Consider the following 14,484-nt stretch of genomic DNA (forward strand, 5'->3'; position numbering starts at 1 on the left):
TATGACAAACCACCCCCAATTAGAATGAATCTCGTCCTCGAGATTCGGTTGCTTGGGAAAACCATTCTGGATAACATGCCCTTAGAAATTCTTCTGATTCCCAGGTTGATTCTGACTCGGTATGATGCATCGATTGAACCTTGTAAAACTTTTGTGACTTACTGCGAGTGACCCTTTCCATCTGATCCAAAATTTTCACTGGCCTCTCTTCGTAGGTCAAATCCTTTGCCAGCTCTATTTCTGCCAAATCGATCTTCTTCTCGGGTGGTGATATGCATCGTCGCAGTTGTGAAACGTGGAACACATTGTGCACATCTGACAGTTCAGGGGGCAGCTCCAACTGATATGCCACAGCACCCACTCGCGTCATGATGGGAAATGGACCAATAAACCCGGGTGCCAATTTTTCACGGGTTTGGAACCTTTTTATTCCTTTCATGGGTGTGACTCGAAGGTAGACATGTTCTCCGGGTTCAAATTTGATCTGCCAGTGCTTTGCATCGTAATAACTTTTCTGTCGCGATTTGGCCAGTTGTAATCTGTCTCGGATCTCCTTGACTTGCTTTTCGGCTTCCAGCATAAGATCTGTTCCGAAAATACGGCTATCTCCGGTTTGAGACCAATTTAATGGAGTGCGGCACTTACGGCCATACAAAGCTTCATATGGTGACATATTTAAACTGGTCTGGAACCCATTGTTATACGAGAACTCGGCGTACGGCAAGCAATCTTCCCATTGTGGTCCTTGGGCCAAAACACAGGCTCGGAGCATATCTTCGAGTATCTAATTTACTCTTTCCATTTGCCCATCCGTCTGAGGATGATAAGCGGCACTGTATTTCAATTCCGTTCCGAGGGCTTGATGGAGACGGGACCAGAAAGTAGAGGTAAAAAGTGAACCTCGGTCAGAAGTGATGGTTTGGGGAACTCCATGTAAACTGACAATCCTGGATACATACAGTCAGGCAAGCTCATCTGCTCGGTATGAGGTTTTGACTGGGAGGAAGTGGACCACCTTGGTTAATGTATCCACTATGACCCAGATTGCATTATTGCCTCGTCGGGTCCTGGGTAATCCTGTGATGAAATCCATACAGACATCGTCCCATTTCCATTGTGACACGGGCAGTGGTTGTAGAAGTCCGGCTGGCTTCTGATATTCTGCCTTAACTTTGTAGCATATGTCGCAACAGGCCACGAAATAAGCAATGTCTTTCTTCATTCCATCCCACCAGAATATTTGTCGAAGGTCTCCATACATTTTTGTACCTCTAGGGTGGATTGAATACGAGGATTCGTGGGCTTCTGACAAAATTTTCTGCTTTAGGTCAGCTTGATTAGGCACGCTAATCCTTCCCCTGAATCGGAGGGTACCGCACTGATCTTTCGAGAAATCGGATGACTTGATGCGTTTCTGCAGATCGGCATCGCCTGACTGGGCATTATAGATTTCTTCCTCAAGAGTAGGGGTAACTGTCAGGATATTTGCAAGGCCAGCCTCAACTATGACCAGGTTGAGCTGAGCAATTTCTTCTTTAAGTTCGGAAGGCAGAGATTCCAACATGACGTTTAAACTGACGGGCTTTCGACTGAGTGCATCGGCAACCATGTTGGCCTTACCCGGATGATAATTTATTCCAAGATCATAATCCTTGACCAACTCCAGCCATCCTCGCTGACGGAGATTAAATCCGGCTGAGTAAATATGTATTTGAGACTTTTGTGATCGGCAAAAATTTGGCACCTTTTTCCAATGAGGTAGTGTCTCCAAATTTTTAAAGCATGTACTACCGCATCCAATTCCAAATCATGAGTGGGGTAATTTCCTTCATGGGGTCGTAGCTGCCGTGAGGTATAAGATACTACCTTGCCATCTTGCATAAGCACGCACCCAAGTCCTTGCCGGGAAGCGTCGCAATATACGTCAAAGCTGCGGTAGATATCTAGAAGTGTTAATACTGGCGTAGTTGTTAAGCGTTTCTTTAACTCAGTGAAACTTTTCTCACAGTCTGACGTCCATTCAAACTTCTTATCCTTTTTAAGCAGCTCCGTCATGGGCTTAGCAATCTTGGAGAACCCTTCAATGAAACAACGGTAGTATCCGGCTAATCCAAGAAAACTCCGGATCTGAGACATGGTGGCGGGTGGCAACCAGTCGAGCACATCTTTTACTTTGCTTGGGTCCACGGCTATACCTTCAGCGGATAGCACATGCCCGAGGAATCCAACTTTCTTGAGCCAAAACTCGCATTTACTGAATTTGGCGTATAACTGGTGCTCACGGAGTCATTGTAACACTGCGCGGAGGTGTCCTTTATGCTCTTCTTCACTTCTTGAGTAAATAAGTATATCATCGATGAAGACGACCACGAACTTATCAAGGAAATCCATGAATACTTTGTTCATCATGTGCATGAAGAAGGCGGGGGCGTTGGTGAGGCCAAAGGACATGACGGTATATTCATAGAGACCATAGCGAGTGGTGAACCGGTCTTGATAATATCCTCCTTTTTAATTTTGAGCTGGTAATATCCAGTCCGCAAATCAATCTTTGAGAACACCTTGGCTCCACCGAGCTGATCAAACAAATCATCAATTCTTGGCAGAGGGTATTTGTTTTTGATCGTGACATCGTTCAACTGTCGGTAGTCCACACACATACGAAGGCTGCCATCTTTCTTGTCCACAAAAATAGCGGGTGATCCCCATGGCAAGGAACTGGGGCGGATATATCCTTTTTGGAGCATTTCATCGAGTTGTTTCTTTAGCTCCACCAATTCGGATGACGGCATTCGATAATACTTCTTGTGTATTGGTGTAGTTCCGGGCACAAGTTCTATTGCAAACTCAAGCTCTCAGTCAGGTGACATGCCTAGCAGTTCTTCTGGAAATACATCGGGAAACTCACTGACCACCGGAATTAATTCCATTTCTGCTATTGCTGTAAAAACCATTTCCTTGGAGGGTATGCTTCTACGAGCAATAAACTTGGTAGCTTGTCCATCTTGTCCGGTCAAGTTGACTTCTCGGGTCGCACAATTTATGCATACTTGGTACTGAGTTCGCCAATTCATACCCAAGATAACATCCAATTTATCAGACTCTATAAGTATCAAAGACATTGGGAAACAAATTCCATTGATACTGACTTCAAGATTGCGGCAGACAAGATTGCTTTGAATAAGAGATCCCGGGGTTTGTACCAGCATATTCTTTCCCAAAAGTGAACATGGAAATTTTTTTTGGGCAACAAAACTCCGAGAAATAAAAGAGTGGGAAGCCCAGAGTCAAATAAAATTACTGCAGGTATGTTATTAACAGGGAACATACCAATGACGACTTCGGGATTTTCTTGGGCTTCGTCGGCTGAAATATGATGAACTTATCCCGTGACGTCGTGCTGACTTGGACCGGGTTTCAAATAATGGATTTGAGGCTTGAATGTAGCATTGGTCCGGTTGTTCTTGGGACACTATTTGGCATAATGTCCGGTTTGCCCACAACTATAACAGGAATTGTTGCGCAGGCGATTCTCCATAACTGGGTTGAGCATGTCATTCTTGACTTGGGTGGTGGTCTTGTTAACATTTTGTTGCCAACTAGGCTGGTACGCCACCGGAGTTGGCTGCCAGGTACGAACCTTCTGCACTGGTTGCATTTCCTTCTTGGGCTCAAACTTGCGCTTGTGATCATTATGGGCAGACTTAATATCTGTCACGAGCTTGTGTTCCCTTTCAGCAAGGAAAGCCTTGTTCACCAGGGTTTGGAAATCTGGAAAATCGAACACACTGAGAGCACATCGCAGTTGCGGGTTTAATCCACCAAGAAATCGGTCCATCTTCCTTTCTTCAGTGGCCACGTCATATTGAGAGTAATGTGACAGGTGATTGAATTTATGCAAATATTCTCCCACTGACTGACTTCCTTGGAGGAGCGCGAGAAATTCACGCTGCTTAGTCTTCATAATTCAAGCAGGGATGTGATATTTCTGAATTGCTCCTTGAATCTTGACCAGGTAATTGCTTCATTCTCAGTCCCTATGGCTTTCTCATTTTCCCACCATATAGCAGCAGCGCCTTCCAGGTAATGTGTTACAAATGGAACTTTATCCTCTTTATCAGTTCTAGCAACCTCAAGTTTCTTTTCCATAGTTCTTAACCAATCATCTGCATCCAAGGGTTCAATGGCCTGACTGAAACCGGGAGGCTTAGTCCTTTGAAAATCAGATAGCTTGGAGTGAGGGGCGGGCTGATTTCCATTCTGTCCAACCATTGCTTGAATACTTCTGAATATTTCCATTAGATCATTATTTCGTCGTTCCTCAAACATACGCATAATTTGCTTGGTGGAGGGCGGATTTGGCGGTGGAGGCGGTGGTGGAACGTACGGCTCAGGTGATTGTCCTGCCTGTCATGCGGAACGCCGAACAGGAGAACCCTCGCGAACGTTGCTACTGCAGCCTCCCCGCATCATCCTAATATGATTTTCCCAAGTCAACGCAACCGAGATGAGAAGCATTCAACACAAACTGGGGAGAAGCCAGCAACAAAAACCAAGCAAAACTGAAAAGACGAAGAAAATACGGCGAATAAAATAAAGTCCAACATAATTATACATAGACGCATACATGAAAGACAACAACATGCCAGGTCCAACTACCCTCATACATGAAACATCATAACTCGTATGACTACATCCGTACTCCATCCCGATGACTGAGAATACTCGAAAGCTCTACTGCTCGGCTGGCGCTGTGGGGTCCTCTCCTGAAGCGGACTCGGATCCAGAACTGACGGGGTTAACGGAGACCTCCAGGTTAAAAGTGACACGACGATGCTTCCTCGAGGGCTCTCCCTCTGGGGCAGGTGGAGGGTGGATCATCGGGGCTGCAGGAGTGGCGAGGAGTGAAACCCACTCGGCAGGGGCACTAAGTGGACTCGCAGTCAAGGTGCCCGAGCTACTCGGGGGAGTAACCGGAGAAACAGGGGATCTAGAACTGGCAGAAACGTAGGGAATGAATCCTACAAATGGAGAAGTAGTGGCTGAGCGAGCAGAGACTAAAGTAGAGGCTAAAGCAGTACGGGCACGACTCAGCTCACGAGCCAGCTCGTAGATCAGAAGATAGCTAGCGTTGATGTAGCGATAAAGGTGGCTAGCTACACTATCAAACTCCGGATCAATAATAGGGAAACGGACACGACCATTATCGTGGAGCGAAGGGTAGTAATGGAAACCTGGGTGATTCTGCATCCGGACCTCGTTGTAGCGGAGCTCAACAAGTACCTCGAATGCAGCAAACTGGTCAGCCTAAGAAGCGGAAGAAGCATAGCCGCTACGAGAGGTACGAGTATAGAGCCGGAATCGGAACTGGTGCGCAGAGTAACCATGGCGTGATACTCATACACCGAGTTAGCTCGGCGCTCCCGATACACACGATAGACTGGATCGTCTCTGTGAGGGTATAACCGACGCCACATGTTACGAAGGAGATGCGACAACGTGTACGGCATCAGCTGCAACTGGCACGGATACAACACCGGAGCCATCTACACTCACAGCCATTAGCAGGTTAGCATAGAAAAATATAATCAGTGCAAGCAATGCAACAACCAACTACAGTTATTACTGACACTCAGCTACAACTCGTATCTAGCGTCTAGTCGGCTTAGTCTAGCGTGGCCTACAGTCAGCGCGGCTCTGATACCAAGCGTTGTGGCACCCCCGCTCAGAGCGACCGGTTTACCTTGCATTGCCAGCCCAGAGACCTTGTCTTCTGGCAACACACAACAACATGGCACAGAAAAAAACCGCTTTATTCATGCTATCGGAACATAGTTCATATTACAACAGTTAACGAGGCCAAGCGGCACACATGGTGCGGCTGAACAATATTTACATTATTTAGTGAACATAAAGGGGCCTCGATCATGACAACTACTCGGCAGCGGAACAACGTCGTAGCGGGACTCCATAGCACAAGGACACCGACGTGGACATGGTCTAGACTCGGACATCACACCTTTCCAACGTGACTTTCCTGAAATCTGGCATGACACGCCAGGTCAGTACATTGAATGTACTTGCAAGCTCACAATAAGCATAAATAAGATGACAGACAATATCATGATATTTATCCAAATAATCAACAATGCAACCCTATATCCAACATGCTGTGACTATGCTCAACAGGTACTCATTCTCCCGAGTTGCTTACCAGATGTGACCAATAAAACATGATATTAACAAAAACATACTCGTGATCCTTACGGCGATCACCACCCGACCATCTCATGGCCCGTGATCCTTACGGCGATCACAACCCGGCCAACTCGTGGCCCGTGATCCTTACGACAATCACAACCTGACAACTCATGGCCAACTCAACACGATGGCCTCACTGCCATCCTTAGTGCAATTTAGTGTGCGTATTTATTAAGTGTTGACCCATGGTGTACCCTACTTTCGAGCGTGTCCGTAACCGTGGACTCGGCTATCGATAGATTAAAAACACTCTGCAGAGGTTAGTACACTGTACCCACACTACGGAACCCATGGCCTCGCATTCCCATTCGGGTGGACCAACAGCGTTCCGATGAAACCATTTCATTGTAATGACACTCTCCCGGCCCTTCCGACTCAGACCCCAACGGCCTAGTCCTGGGTAGCCCCGTGTCTACCTCCAGACACCTCGACCATCGTCGTGGCCATGATCCACTCTGGGACCCAGTACCAAAATTAACTTAACAACGGGCTCAAAAGGTTATGCTTGCCTACCGGGCCAGGGTACAGCACGCCCATAACCTTCCCTAAATGGAGGCACCGACCAGAGGCACGACAATGAAACGCATTAAGGCCGTCCCATACCGGCAAATGTGGTTGCACTGGGAAAGACTCATTTCAGCGGCACCACGACCCGGTCAACAACATGTTCAAGTTGAATTATTAATCAGGTTCAACTTAATGTGAAACAAAAACAACCAGTGTCATACTGCCATACCATGTATCACTTAACATATGCATCACATAACCATGCAAATAACTGCACCAAACACGCTCCCATGGAGCCATCATCAACTCATGCTACCATACTGGTTAAAATCTCACTTTACTTATACCAGAACCATTTCTAGCATTATCATCATTATTCATCATGCAAAAATAATATTTAAACTACTCATCAAACTTTATGACCATATTATTTATTTCTCACTTGCAACTAAGTTCTGCTTATCTTGACAACATTATTTACTACAAACATTCTGAAGTTCAAGTACTTTAACATAACAAGCATATAACAGAATATATTTATTATATAACTACTTTAAATGCAACAATATTCATAAGTTTAAGTATAAAAATCATAAATATTGAAGTGGCACCATGAAAATGTTACTGTGGCTTACCTTAGTACTGATGAGGTTCACAAAGCTCGTGGTGATCCTCAAGACAAGCTGGCTCTGCTGAAAAATATTCAAAACTACAAAAACAAAATATCAAGAAACCTTCTGAAAATTTCCAGAAAATCTAGACAGCAAGAAAAAATCCCATCTTTTGGGTGCTGTTAGATTTTTGGACACAGAACACGATGCAAAAAGAATCATTGCATTTGGACTTGTAGATAAAAATTTATGGCCATTTGAAGTCTCCTGGAATTTAAATCAATTTGGAAATAATAAACAGAGGGGGGGTGACGTCGAAGGCGTAAGCTCCTGGGGCGCCACCACTCATACCGCTTCACGCGCGTAATGAGTGGCTGACTAGCGGGGCCCGCTAGTCAGGCCGGAGGGAGGGGAGAGGGAAACAGAGGGGAACGACGATTCGCCGGAGCTCGTGCCGGTGATGAGACTTCTTGGAGGCAAACTAGAGGGAGGGATCGATGGATAAGGCGATTGCGCACCTGCCCGTACCCGTAGCATGGCTAACGGTGGCCGGACGACGTCGGATTTGACCTCTCCAGCGGCGACAGACGGCGGAGGTTGCCGGAGTTGAAGAAGACGGCGGCTTGGGGTGGCTCCAGGGGCTCTAGCTTGGTGCGTTAGCTTCATGTAGGAGAGGCGGAGGCCCTGGCGGGGTCGCCTCGGCTTGGGAACGATCCAGAGGGGATCGCCAGCGAGCTCGGCACTGGGACGGCAGCCCGCGGCCTGCCCGGCCGGGCTGCGGCTTCTACTGGCTCTAGGAGGGAGTGGGAGTAGGTTGCGATGCTCCAGGAGGCTGTGGAGGGGGGCTTTTATAGGCGGGGCGGCGAGGAGGGCTCGGGCTCCGTCGGAGGACACCTGTCCCCGGCGCCCGGCGATGAACGGTGCCTGAAGGCGATGGATAAGGCGACGAAGGTCACGCAACCACTGTACGCAGGCGCGGACGAGCACAGGAACGAGGGGGAAAGAGACGAACACAGTGCGCGCGCACTGTGCCGTTGGCTGGACCGTGCCCGTGCTCGCTGCGGCAAGCTCCAGCGTCGGTGAGCCGCAGGGTGGAGTTATGGAGGTGGAGACGAGGATGGTGGCGAGGGGTGGCATGCTCTGGCCGGCCGAGCAGCGAGCACACGCTCAACAGAGGCGCTGGCGACGCGCAGAGCGCGCGTTTGGCATGCCAGCACGCTCGGACCAATGCGGTCACCCCGTGGACCATGACATCAGGCCACCTACGCACTAACAAGGATGTCTGGCGGGTAGTCCTTAGTAAACTAAGGTGTTACCCTGGCTTGGTTTGGTTCCAGGTGCAGTAGAAGTAAAATGGTGATGAGGTTAAGTTACTGGACAGAAACTTTGGGGAGTTACTATGGTCAAACCATAGGGATTCAAGGGCTGACCTTTGGGGTTTTACTGTCTCTTACTAAGGTAAATAAGCTCAGAGAAAACCAACTACATTGGAGCTAGTAAAAACGTAGTTGCTGTAGAAACTACCATTTCAGCCCAGAACTGATTTTATTTTCTGTAGCCAAAATATTCCAAAGAGTGGTGAAATATTTTTGCTCAAAAATGTGCCCTAGTGTCCAAAGAATATTTTGGATTTTTCTCAGGATTTTTGGGCAAGAGAAATTAGGGTTGCTTTGGAGCTCAAGGAGTTAGCTAGGGTTTTGGAGGCAAAAATGAATATTATTCATTTAAGAAAAATATTCCAAGCAATATTGTTGGGTTGGCCAGGGGTGAAATGATGGCTTTGAGGAGGAGAGGGAACACTTGGGTGAAAATCAAGGGATACCCAAGTGGTTAAGTCCAAATGGAATGATTCAAAACTCCAAATCCAAAATCAACTCAGCTGAAAATAAAGCAAAGAAAAGAAGGCAAAAACCAGGTTGTGACAAATATATTACCCCTTCTGGATATTTATGGGCTTTATTTTACACATTTATATCATTTTTGGGACTAACCTACTAACCGGAGGCCCAGCCCGTATTGCTGTTTTTTTGCCTATTTCCGTATTTCGAAGAAAAGGAATATGAAACTGAGTACAAACGGAATGAAACCTTTGGGAGCGTGATTTTTGGAACGAATGTGAACCAGAGGACTTGGAGTGCAAGTCAAGAAGCAGCCAAGGCGGCCACGAGAGGGTAGGGGGCACCCCCTGTCTCGTGGGCCCCTCGGGTGGCCACCGACGTACTTCTTCCTCCTATATATGCCTACGTACCCCGAAAACATCCAGGGAGCCAACGAAACACAATTTCCACCGCCGTAACCTTCTATATCCGCGAGATCCCATCTTGGAGCCTTCGCCGGTGCTAAGCCGGAGGGGGAATCGACCATGGAGGGCCTCTACATTAACACCATAGCCCCTCTGATGAGTCGTGAGTAGTTTACCATAGACCTACGGGTCCATAGTTATTAGCTAGATGGCTTCTTCTCTCTTTTTGGATCTCAATACAATGTTCTCCCCCTGTCTTGTGGAGATCTATTCGATGTAAACTCTTTTTGCGGTGTGTTTGTCGAGATCCGATGAATTGTGGGTTTATGATCAAGTTTATCTATGAATAATATTTGAATCTTCTCTGAATTCTTTTATGTATGATTGAGTTATCTTTGCAAGTCTCTTCGAATTATCAGTTTGGTTTGGCCTACTAGATTGATCGTTCTTGCCATGGGAGAAGTGCTTAGCTTTGGGTTCCATCTTGCGGTGTCCTTACCCAGTGACAGAAAGGGTTGCAAGGCACGTATTATATTGTTGCCATCGAGGATAAAAAGATGGGGTTTATATCATATTGCATGAGTTTATCCCTCTACATCATGCCATCTTGCTTAATGCGTTACTCTGTTCTTTGTGAACTTAATACTCTAGATGCAGGCAGGAGTTGGTCGATGTGTGGAGTAATAGTAGTAGAGGCAGGCAGAAGTCGGTCTACTTGTCACGGACGTGGTGCCTATAGACATGATCATGCCTAGATAATCTCATAATTATTCGCTTTTCTATCAATTGCTCGACAATAATTTGTTCACCCACCGTAATACTTATGCTATCTTGAGAGAAGCCTCTAGTAAAACCTATGGCCCCCGGGTCTATCTCTTATCATATTTGCTTTCAATCTACTTTTATTTGCATCTTTACTTTTTGCATCTATATTATAAAATACCAAAAAATATATTTATCTTATCATACTATCTCTATTAGATCTCACTTTCGCAAGTGGCCGTGAAGGGATTGACAACCCCTTTATTGCGTTGGTTGTGAGTTCTTTGTTTGTTTGTGTAGGTGCGTGGGACTTTTGAGGAGCCTCCTACTGGATTGATACCTTGGTTCTCAAAAACTGAGGGAAATACTTACGCTACTATTGCTGCATCACCCTTTCCTCTTCAAGAAAAACCAACGCAAGCTCAAGACGTAGCAAGAAGGATTTCTGGCGCCGTTGCCGGGGAGGTCTTCGCTCAAGTCAAGACATACCAAGTACCCATCACAAACTCATCTCCCTCGCATTTACATTATTTGCCATTTGCCTCTCATTTTCCTCTCCCCCACTTCACCCTTACCGTTTTATTCGCCCTCTCTTTCCCAATCTCCTCCTCTCTCTTTCGCTTGCCTTTTTCTGTTTGCATGTGTGTTGGATTACTTGTTGCCATGGCGCAAGATAATACCAAATTGTGTGATTTCTCGAATACCAATAATAATGATTTCCTTAGTACTCCGATTGCTCCTCTTAATGATGTTGAGTCTTGTGAAATCAATACTGCTTTCCTGAATCTTGTTATGAAAGATCAATTCGCCGGCCTTCCTAGTGAAGATGCCGCTACTTATCTAAACAACTTTGTTGATTTGTGTGATATGGAAAAGAAGAAAGATACAGATAACAATATTGTTAAATTGAAGTTATTTCTGTTTTCACTTAGAGATCGTGCTAAAGTTTGGTTTTCGTCTTTGCCTAAAAATAATATTGATTCTTGAAACAAGTGCAAAGATGCTTTTATCTCTAAATATTTTCCTCCCGCTAAAATTATCACTCTTAGGAACGATATTATGAATTTTAAACAACTTGATCATGAGAATGTTGCCCAATCTTGGGAAAGAATGAAATTGACGATTCGCAATTGCCCTACTCATGATTTGAATTTATGGATGATCATACAAAAATTTTATGCCGGTTTGAACTTTGCTTCTAGAAATCTCTTAGATTCGGCCGCGGGAGGCACGTTTATGGAAATCACGTTAGGAGATGCTACAAAACTTCTTGATAATATTATGGCTAATTATTCTCAATGGCATACCGAAAGATCTTCTAGTAAAACAGTGCATGCTATAGAAGAAATAAATGTTTTGAGTGAAAAGATGGATGAACTTATGAAATTGTTTGCTACTAAAAATACTCCTCTTGATCCCAATGATTTGCCTTTGTCTACTTTGATTGAGAATAATTATACATATACTAAACCTGGCCCGGTTTCTTTTACCTGGTTTTTAAACTTTTTTTATCAGTGAAAAATCGATCAATTGAGGCACGACACGTTAAATATTGGGGGATCTGGCGAGGTAAGAAGGCGGGTGCACGCAGCAATTCGGTAGAAGATTTGAACATTCCTATTGTAGCATTGTCGTTTTGTGCATGGAGTGGATGGGCATGCATGCAGGACATAGATGCGTAACGTGATTCGTAACTGACGTGTCTCTTTTTTATTGAGCGGTCACTGTCTATTCGGAAACTCTCTCGAATAGTCTGTATTTATCTTCAGTCCAGTAGCGCTCTATATATAGGTAACCTCAGCGTTGCTGCTCCACCTCCGCCTCTCCCCAGCTTCTATCATCTGTTTTTCTGCTCCCACCTACGGTGACCACGCTCCTCTATTCCACCCCAGCGATGGAGTCGCTCGCCCGTCGTCCGATCCAGTGGCCTACTTTCCCGCGTCGGCCATGCCCAAGAAGTCAGCTTGGAAGTCGCCCCCGTCTTTCTCTGCCCGGCGCCTCGAAGGCTGATGTGCCGCCGCCGCTGCCGTCGGTGCCGACCACTAGCCCATGCTCACTGACACCGCCAAGAACAAGAGCTCGCTTCTGCCCCCGGCTCCCTCCTCTTCCTAGCTCCTCTTGAAGCATCCTCAGGTACATGTGCCACTGTTTGAATATGCGCCGACGATGGGGGGCAACATGGAGTCCGCAACGTATGCCAATGTGTGCTCACTCAGGTTCTCCGGCGAGGACGAGGTCGATGCCGCGGGGACGGAGTGGAGGAGGCGGCCGAGCTCTTCCTGGCGGGCGGGGCAGAAGGACTGGACATGGCGGGGGCGGAGGACGATCTGGACGTGGATATCATCCGAAGCCGCCGCCATGCGCCGCCGTAGGATGCGAAGATGATGCCCTCGGCCGAATTCGTTGTATGCCATCTTCAGAAGCAGCTGTCATGCGTCGCTGTAGGATGCAAAGATGAAGCCATCGGCATCACAGTGCGCCATCTGCTGCATGAATCTCAGAGGCCTAGGGCAAAGGACGTGTGAGGACGCATGGTGAGTCTTCATGTCTCGCGCACGTCATCAGGGAGCGGCCGCGTCGAGCTCGCCGAGGCAGAGTATCGTGACACTAGGCTGTGGCGTCAGCGAGGTGCAGGAGGACGCCGGTGAGGTGGTGCAGGTGGTCGATGGCCGGCAGCGCCCACGGCCCCCGCGGCGTCGAGCTCGCCGAGCAGGAGCATCATGGGTGCGCCCCGACGTGAGCGCAGTTCGGGGCAACATAGGACCAAGCGCCGGTGCCCTCGAGCCTGGCAATCCACCGGAGGTCAAGCCTGCCCAGGCCACGGCAGCTCTGCTGCTCCGCGCCACCGGAGGCTTCCGCGGTCGACCCCGTGTCTTCTTGCTATACAGCGTGGTACGTTCCTCGACCTCTCGCTGTCCACCAGGCTGCTGTCACCCTCCTGTCTGACGGCTGATGCAGAGGGCACCCTCTTACATTTTTTTGGTAGCAGCGATAGTTGGATAGTTGTACTACTTATGTTTGCAGAGTGGTGTGTTTGTTTTGCGGTGTTGAAAAATCTTTTTTTGCTTTTAATGCTTTACAAGGTTTGGGGTTTCCCATTTAGCTGATGTTATAAAAACTATAGGTTACTCTTTACATGGATCTTTTGGTGTATGATGTATGACATGTGGACCTATGGTATTTCTGCTCTGCAAGTGATATATGAGATTGATAGGAAAATAACACTTCAGAAAGTTCTTATGAAAAATGCATAATTTGTATCAACCGAAGCCTGACTAAATCTAAGTACCTGCTCAGGTGCACTTGGACTCTGAGCTCCATGAGGACATCACATTTCTCAGGTTTGTCAAGCAACTATGGGCAGTAGTCAATGTGCGTGACCATTGGTGGATTGGTAAGAGATAAAAAAAAGTGCAAACCATCCAACACCATAGACTGAAAGTGCAGGAGTCCGAAGGTGGCTTTCTGCTAAAACTCCCATTCATCTATGTATTTTTATAATTTAGGTTTTGAATTCCGTTTGATGAGTGCTATATCTCATATCAAGTGATTCGTAGCCTGGTTAGGCCCATATTTTTTATTCCAAATTAATTTTCCTGAATTTACCTTCCATAGATTTTGGAACTGTGTTATTTATTGTTTTTTTCTTAAAATACCAGTTAGCAGGTTGGCATGATTGACTCAAAAGCCTTCCTATACTTACTTTTTTGAACGGTCACCGGGGAAGGCATCATATACTTACTTGGTAACACTGTTCTCTTTGTTTTCAGAATGAACATGGCTACATCCTGAAGGCTGTAAGATCTTATGTCTTTCTACAAGGATATTGTGTCCTTAAATAAAATTATAATATTACATTTAAACCGCTTGCTCATTCCTCTCTGATTCTACCGCGAAAGAGGAGGAACATAATTTATGTATTATTTCTCTTGAACTATATTGTAATATTACATTTAAACCTCTTGTTTATTTTTCTCTGATTCTGCCACAAAGGAAGAGGAACATAATTTTATATTATTTCTCTTGAACTATTGTAATCACAAAGTATTGTACCAATGTTAACTTTTCTGGGTTATTATGCGGACTGCACAATTCCAAGTT

This window comes from Triticum dicoccoides, chromosome 4B (genome assembly GCF_002162155.2).
Source record: "Triticum dicoccoides isolate Atlit2015 ecotype Zavitan chromosome 4B, WEW_v2.0, whole genome shotgun sequence".
Lineage (NCBI taxonomy): Eukaryota > Viridiplantae > Streptophyta > Magnoliopsida > Poales > Poaceae > Triticum > Triticum dicoccoides.